An 8,133-nucleotide genomic window follows, 5' to 3' on the forward strand; every position below is an offset into this window, starting at 1 on the left:
AGAGTATCAACACCTGACAAGCTAGAAGAAAAAGACCAGGAAAGTTCCAGAAAAGGGTGACAAGGCAGTGAGAAAAAGCAAAAAGAAGATTACATCATAAAGATCCAGATCAGAGGAATTCTCCAGTGTATATAGAGAGGCTGCTCCATGAGGAGGTGGCCCCTTCTTCTGGGACATTTCTTCAATGATTGGTTTCTGTTTCCATTTCCATATGTTCTTTTCTTCTCCACTGCCCTCTATTACATATGTTTTGCAAGTATGTATCTTCAAGGCTCTCCTATCATCCACAAATCTTTTATGATTCTAACAATCCTTGAAATACTATCTTCATTAATATCTCCATTTACTTCAAGGTCTTTAGAAAAGCCTACTACACTTTACTCAGAAAACAAACTCAAATGCTTTGGGGGTCAGACATGTACATTTAGGTACATATAAATAGATAAAATAAGTAAATAGGTATATACAAGAATACTGTTGAAGATTAAAGAAAAAACTTGTTCCTTCCAAAGATATTCAAATTAAATTTTGTAGAATGTATAAGCAAAAAAATATTTTTGGTGAACTTATACATGGGCTCATGGTTTGTATTCCCTGCTTTCCAGTTTTGCTTGGTTGTTTCTAAACCCAACCCATTTTTTTTAAAATCTTTTTTAACCCAACCCATTTTTGATCCAATTTTTTCTCATCCATAATATAGCTAGCTCATTAAGAATGATGGCATTTTTAAATTTTTCTATTTCTGGATTCTGCTTTATATTTCAACAGGCTTCTCTTAGGAAAAAAGCAAAGAAAAAGATAAGAATGTTTTTCTTGTCTTTAGCTCTAGGACTCCCCAAATTACTCTACTAAATGTCCATTCTTTGTGCTTCTCCCCATCCCACTCCATTTAGTAGTTTGAGTTTAAGAAGACAATATTGCTTTTATTTCAAAAAGTTCTTGGCTTGAGTGTTTTTGTTTCATTCAGATGCTTCTACTTGCTAACTTCTTTATGTGACCGGTCAGTGTTCTCCAAGGGTACTTCTAACTCAGGAATTCTGTGATGGAGATGCAGAGGCTATCTGAGAGCAGTCAGCTGGGCTTCACGTACTTGTGGAACAAGAAGCAGGGAGTACTGCATAGATGTTAGGTGAACTCTTGTTCTGGAAGAATGTCTTGCTGTCTTTAGGAAATTGATCAACTCACTGTTGAGACTGAAACGTTTTCCTTAGAGGCCATTACACAAAAATGTATACCTAAGTGGTATACTTTCCATTAAAAGAAAAGAAAAACTTTATAGGAGCCAACAAAATGAACTTTCATACTTTGAAATGCAGTGTCTGTCTTAGGTGGAAACATGAGAAAAATTTAAAATATAGTTACAGAGACAGACTGAACAGAACTTTCCTTTTTTTTTTTTTTAAATTAATCATATATTCATTTCAGAATGGGAAAACTTTTTTTTTAAGGGTTTAGTGTGTTTGCTAACTAAAAACATTATAAATATTCATAATGAAGAGAGATTTCAATAGATAGACAATGTATGAGAATCAACATTTGCATGACAAAGTGGGAAGATCACCAGCTTCATTTATATTTAAGCCCACTTTTAATAATCACTGAGATTTGCCAAAGTTAGAAACTTTCCCTTAAACTCTGTGAGTAGATTTTTTTCCTCAAATACTAAACAACTTCAGATAATGAGTCGGATTTGGGAAAGTGGAGAGAACCTGAGCACGCAGTAGGTAGTCTATAGTAGGCACTCATTAAATTAAATCAATTGACTGAACTTTAATTCAGTCATAGATTCAAGGTCTGGCTATTTCTGCCTTCATAATCTTGGATTGGTCACCAAGCTATCCTGAATCTAATTTCTTAATCTGAAAATGTATATAACTTTCAACATTTTCAAGAGGATGGCATACATGTAAAAATGATTTGAAAACTACATATTGCTACATAAATTAAAAATATTAACATATGTCCTATAGCCAGATGTGTTTTGAATTCAAATATACTTAGATTTTAGAAGAGTAATGTAGTCTATTATGTAATACCAACAGCAGAGACTAGTGGCATTGGATAAGCAAACACATTAATAAAATATTTCTGCAGGGATATCTGTGAATATTCATACAAGGTAGGACAAATAAAAGTTATTATTAATAACTTTATAACAATGTGAGCCAGCTTAAATGAATTCAGACTGTGTATGTGTTCACACTGCCTCAAAATAAATTATATAGATTTTTTTTTTTCAGTTTTCTGAGGCTTTAGATATCAGAATTGCAGATAAGAGACTGGGGACTTCAATTAGTATTAAAATGAAGAGGTGGACTCTAGGTGAGCTTCAGTTGACCACTGGATCACTCATAAAATATTATCTCTAAACTTTTTTTGTTTTTTAAAGATTTTATTTATTTATTTGACAGAGATCACAAGTAGGCAGAGAGGCAGGCAGAGAGAGAGGAGAAAGCATGTTCCCTGCCAAGCAGAGAGCCCAAGGCGGGACTCGATTCCAGGATCCTGAGATCATGACCTGAGCCAAAGGCAGAGTCTTAACCCACTGAGCCACCCAGGCACCCTATCTCTAAACTTTAAAATAAAGATGGGATTGGAGATTTTTAGCTTTCTTATGTTTTAATGCATGTAATGACTATCTCTGTCATACGAGAAAGGCATCTCTATGACTTCTTTTTCTTCTTGTATAAAGTCTATTTTTTTCTCAAAGCTTTTTAAAATATTGTACAGATTGTATGAGCACTCAAATCATTTTCCCAAATCTAATTTTCTAATATGTAGACAATTATGTGAGCTTTTGGCTTCATTGGAACTAATATCTGGTTTATGTGAGTGGTTGCTAGAACATAGTCATGTTTGCCCTGGAATTCCTTGGAATAGGGCTGTTCTCATTGTTGGACAAGGCCATGACTTGCTAGAGTTATGCAGCTGTAGTATAAAAACATAATCTCCAATTGTTTTCATAATTAATTTGGCATGCTTTTGTAAGGATGAGTAACATGAAAGCTTTTCAGTAGATGTTCCAGAGACAGATATATTATTTTCTGCTTAATCCATATAGTATTCAATTCAGGTACAGAGAAGAAATAGAAATATTCCAGGTCTAAGTGAAGAAAATACAAATTAATATGAAGGCACCGGTAAGGAATAAAGTGAAAATTATATAAAACTTAGCCAATAAGTTATATATATTTTAAGAATTACAGAATAAGACAAAAGTAATAAGCAAAAATTCTTTAGGTAATGGCATCACAGATGGATGAAGCTAATTAAAATAGTATAACTATTTCTCCTTAGATATAACAAATAAGGAGAACAGAGGGTATGCCTGAAATATTAATCTATACACTGATACAGAGAAACTGTATCAAATCATAATTGAAAAACATACATTAAAACCTCTGGACTTTTATAAATTTCATTCTTGAATACTGATAGAAGAATACCAGGGTCTAGAAAATAAATAATTGCAAGAAATTGGTATGTACCACATAATAATAATATCACTAATTTTATCAGAATATAATTGTTACCTGCTCTGGTCCTGGGCTCTCCAAGCAATAGAAGTTGGGGCCAAAAGGGAGTTTCCAGGCAAGGGTTTTATTGAGGGTTATGCTCCAGCACAAAGGAGACAAAATAAAGAAAAGGGAGCTTCATGCTGGCTCTCCGAACAAAGGCCAGCAATTGTTTGAAAGAGGCTAAGTAAGGCAGGAAAGGAGTGACATCGGAGCATGTAGGATAGGTAGAGATGTCGGAAGTTGGGTGCACAGGCACAGTGGACAGAATATGCAATGGTGTCTCATTTGCATGTTATCTCTCCACCCTGGGCATAATTTTTAGTATTATAATGAAGAAAAAGTCAGTGAAATGTTGGCCTTGGGGTCGATGTTGGCGCAAACTGGTTAGGTATGGTCTTCACCGATCTTTAGTCAAGGCCCTCCTTTGGTTAGCCTCCTGCTTCCACATTCCTCCAAGATAAGCTACTCAAGAGGCACTGGGTTTCAGCTCTCCAAGAATACTGGATTTTACAGTCAGGATTGAGGGGGACCCAACCCAGTCTCTGCTCTGTCTCTTATCAACAATGGTTTTTAGTAAGAGAAAAGGAAGCTACAAGCCAACACACTGCATTTTCTTTGATGTTGGGTGGCAGCAAGCCCTTCATTCTGAACAACCAGTGTTATACATTTCCACCAAATGGATTTTAGAGGTTATGTTCTAGACTGAATTGCCACTAACTATTATGTGATTTGGAAAAAGTCTCTTTTATCTCCAGATGTTTCTTTTTTTCCTTTGTAAAATAAAGAGATTAAACTGTATTATCTCTGAAGTCCTGTTTAGCTCTAAAATATCAGCTTAAAACACAGTTTGAAAACTTTCTGGTGTACCTTAGAACTGAGGGGTATCAGGAAAAAGGGGCTCCCCCCCAACATGGATGGGGCATAAAATGAGGGGATGCAGGAATAGTAAAGATTCAATTTCTAGAGTGGGACTAAAGAAACTATCAGAAGCATGTGTAACAAAGCAAATGCTAAACTTTGTTTTTTTGAAGACAGTTGTATTTTTATGAAATATACTCATCCCTATCCCAGGTCACTCAAATATTACTTACTTCTCAAGGTCTCATCCCAGTCCCACTTCCTTGAATAAGCTTCTTATGACTTTGTACTACCTCTTTTTTGTTGCTGTTTTCTATTTCATTGCTATATTATATTCCATGGTAGTTTGTATTTCTTCCCTGAAATTAAATTTAACATTTTTTGAGTATAACACTATTGATGTCAGGATGACTTCATAAGAAAACAAGGAATATTCTGGACTCTTCACTCAGGTATTAAAAATCTGTAAACATAGATGTATCTCTTCCATCTGAATTTCCTTGTTTATCTAAAATAGAGCCACCCACTGAAACTTTCACTTAGTTGTAGAATGATTTTTATCTCCTTCAATATTCCTAGTAGGATGCAAACTCTTATTATTCTGAACATTTGTAGGATGTGTTTTGAAGCCAGCACATATGGTCAGACAGGTAGTCTAAAGGCCATCTTTGTCTGGGTATCTTATTGCCACTAGGGCAGAATGAAAGGAAGAGTATTGCTTTTATTCATAATGCAAGCTTTTCTCATCATTATGCTTTAAGTCATATGAACACAATTTAGGCCAGAAGATTCATTTGTACATTCATTCAACATACAACAATTTTTGGGTGTGTTCAAGTCATGCTATTAGGCATCTGTGGAATATTCATTTGCAGTAGCCATGACCCTGACTTCAAGAAACTCCCTAGTGGTTGGGTGGCTCACTCGGTTAAGCATCTAACTCTTGATTTCAGCTTAGGTCATGATCTCAGGGTCTTGGGATTAAGTTCTGCATTCAGCATGGAATCTGTGTGTCTCTTTATCTCAAATACATAAATAAAATCTTAAAAAAAGAGAAAAATAAAAAAAGAAAAGAAGCTCCCCAGTGGTTAAAGAATGTAGATCCAGTGGAGAAATTTCTAAGTTTCTGTAGAAGTTTCTAATACAAAAGTTTCTGAAGAACAAGGATGATTTCCATCCTTTACTAGATGTAGCAACAGTCTTCATCATCAAAGGCATTCCAGGTGGGTTTACAAAATGTTTCTGCTTATCGACTAACATGTAGAGAGAACAGAGCATTTGGGTCTGCTTAGCAGGTTCTCCATCCACTATCACTGATTTGATTTGGGCAGTAAAGAAGGAAACTTTTGGTAAAGCTAATCTGGTCTCAAGTTGCTGAGATCACCTATATAACATAATAAAATACATAGCACTTTTCGAACTGAGATTTCCCCAATCAGATCCAATGACCACATGTTTGTGATATGACTGATTTCTCTCTGGTCTAGTTGGCATTCTTTCTTTAGGTTTTTTTTTTTTTTTTTTTTTTTTTACTTGATGCATTAAAACTCTGGCCTTGTAAAATAACTATAGATTCTTTCTATTTTAAATATGTTACACTGAGGCTTTCCTGTGAGTTGGAAACTCTTTTGAGATTGTTTTGGTTTAGCAGAAAAAGAAATGTATCTTATGTTGTATGGCCTTTGATGCATAATAACGTGGTAATAAGTCACATTCATTTGGCCCTTCTTTTTCTGCTAAATGTGTGATCCTCTTGTCCCAATCTTTCTCTCCTTCCCAACCTGTATCTCTTTTACCCTTTCGAATTCTGCTTTATCCTTAAAACTTTCCTAAATCCTGTGGTAGGATGTAGGTAATAACTCTATCCCATGTGTAGCATTATAGCTCTTGGCATATCTCAAGTAGTATATCACCACAAAAAGAAAAGATGGAAAGATTGTCTTTCCTACTTAACTTTGAGTATTTCCATTTATCTGTCTTTTTCTGACAATGTCTGGATGCTTGGTAATTCTCACTTGTGAGTGCAATCCATTTAGAGGATATATTTAGATATATCTAAATCTAAAGGTCTAGGTCTCCAGCAGCCTAGGTCTCCCTAGATGGTTTCCTCTAATTTAACAACCAGATTTACTCATGTCTAGAACTTTTTTTTTAAAATATATAATAGTGTTATTTCTTCTGGAATGTGAGCTTCTAATTTATAATTCAAAACAAAGACAGAAAGATAATTTTTCCATCAGATTTTATTATTTCTAAATCATTATTATTTTGTTATTTTAAAATTTTGCTTATTTATATATTTATTTCTTGGCTCCAGAAAGCTTTATTGTTTCCATTTGGTCCAGCATTTGTGAGAGGGTAGTTAACTCCAAGGTAGTTAAAATGCTGCTTAATGGCTTTAGGGAGAAGCTCAGGCCCAAGCCCAGACACTGGGGGGATGCCAGAGGGTTCCCTGAAAGACTGCTGGGCTTCAGAGGCTCCTAGTCATGCTTGAGGGTGAGCTTTTTGAAGAGATCCTTGCCCAGCTCAGCCAGCCTACAGAGATTAGACAGGTGGTCCCCCATCTTCTTGATGAGTTTCACCTGCTCCTCTAGGAAGTAGTTGGGAAGTCACAGAGATGGGTGTGTGTGTGGACTGAACCCAAGGCATACAGATCCCAAAGGGCCTGGTTCAGGTTCTCCAGAACCAGGGCAGCTTCCATGGCATCCAAGGTTTTATGCCATTCATCTCAAGATGGCTTCTGCACATCCTGGGAGAGGGTGTAGAGGCTGAACTGGTTTTACATCTTCAAGAGCACATGTGCTTCTCCTCAACCAAGGGGCACGCCCTGCAGAACCACATCCTCTTGGTGGAACTAGAAGCCCAGAGAGAGGTAGATGTAGGAGGCCAGGTAGTTGATGGCAGCTTCCCCCTTGGTGGAATAATTCCGAAAAATCTGAGAGATCATGGTTGATGGTAATAAGGAGTTAAACTCAAAATAGGGTGTTCGCTGGTCCTGGAGGCAGAAGGTGGCCAAGAAGATGGCTCTGAAGGCTTTGGCTGGAAAAAAGGTGGGAGGGTGGTCTCAGGCTGCTAGAAGGGGCATCCTGGGTCTGTTGGGTCCAGACACTATTGAAGCAAGAGGCAGATCTGTGGGACAGCTCAGTGCCCTGCCTTTATGCATTGGATTGTAAAAGCAATACTATTGAGAAAGAATAAATACTTCAATGTTTCATTTGATTTACATTTTTTAAAATAATTTTTTATTTCTCTTAAATCTGATAGAATATTTTGTTGACTTAAAAAGTACATTATGCTGATTGTTTTAGTTTTACATCTTAGTCAATGTACATAATACACTAAGAAAAAAAGGTAAAATTTAATTAATTACCATTAGTAGCTTTTCTGAATTTCAGTTGGCTGATAGCTCTTTAATTAACTGAATCACTTTTTACCATTTTGCAGAGGTACAGGCAAAACTAACAATCACAGACAGTATGAAGTCCTTAGAATTCACCGGGGACTCCTATTTTTAAAGAATATTACCTAAATCTTTATCTGGTGACATCACTAAATGTTGCCCTAGCTATCTCAGTAGCTTGTCAAATATGATAAATAATGCTCGATGTATTTTTATTAAAAATCACAGTTCATTTTTCAAAAATGAAAAACCATCTTGATATTAACTTGTTGCTAAGCATAGGACAGGGTGATTCCAAATTAACACTTCACTCAGTATGTGGCCAACATGAAAAAACTGGGGCCTTTCACATTTGAT

At 35.9% G+C, this 8,133-nt stretch overlaps 1 pseudogene; it reads right to left on the reverse strand.

Annotated features, from left to right (window-relative positions):
* Nucleotides 1-6,856: 6,856 nt before the first annotated feature.
* LOC123387165 lies at nt 6,857-7,323 on the reverse strand (annotated as a pseudogene).
* Between the last annotated feature and the right edge of the window lie 810 nt (nt 7,324-8,133).

Source organism: Mustela putorius, unplaced genomic scaffold (genome assembly GCF_011764305.1).
Source record: "Mustela putorius furo isolate JIRA1106 unplaced genomic scaffold, ASM1176430v1.1 tig00003846_pilon_pilon_pilon, whole genome shotgun sequence".
NCBI lineage: Eukaryota > Metazoa > Chordata > Mammalia > Carnivora > Mustelidae > Mustela > Mustela putorius.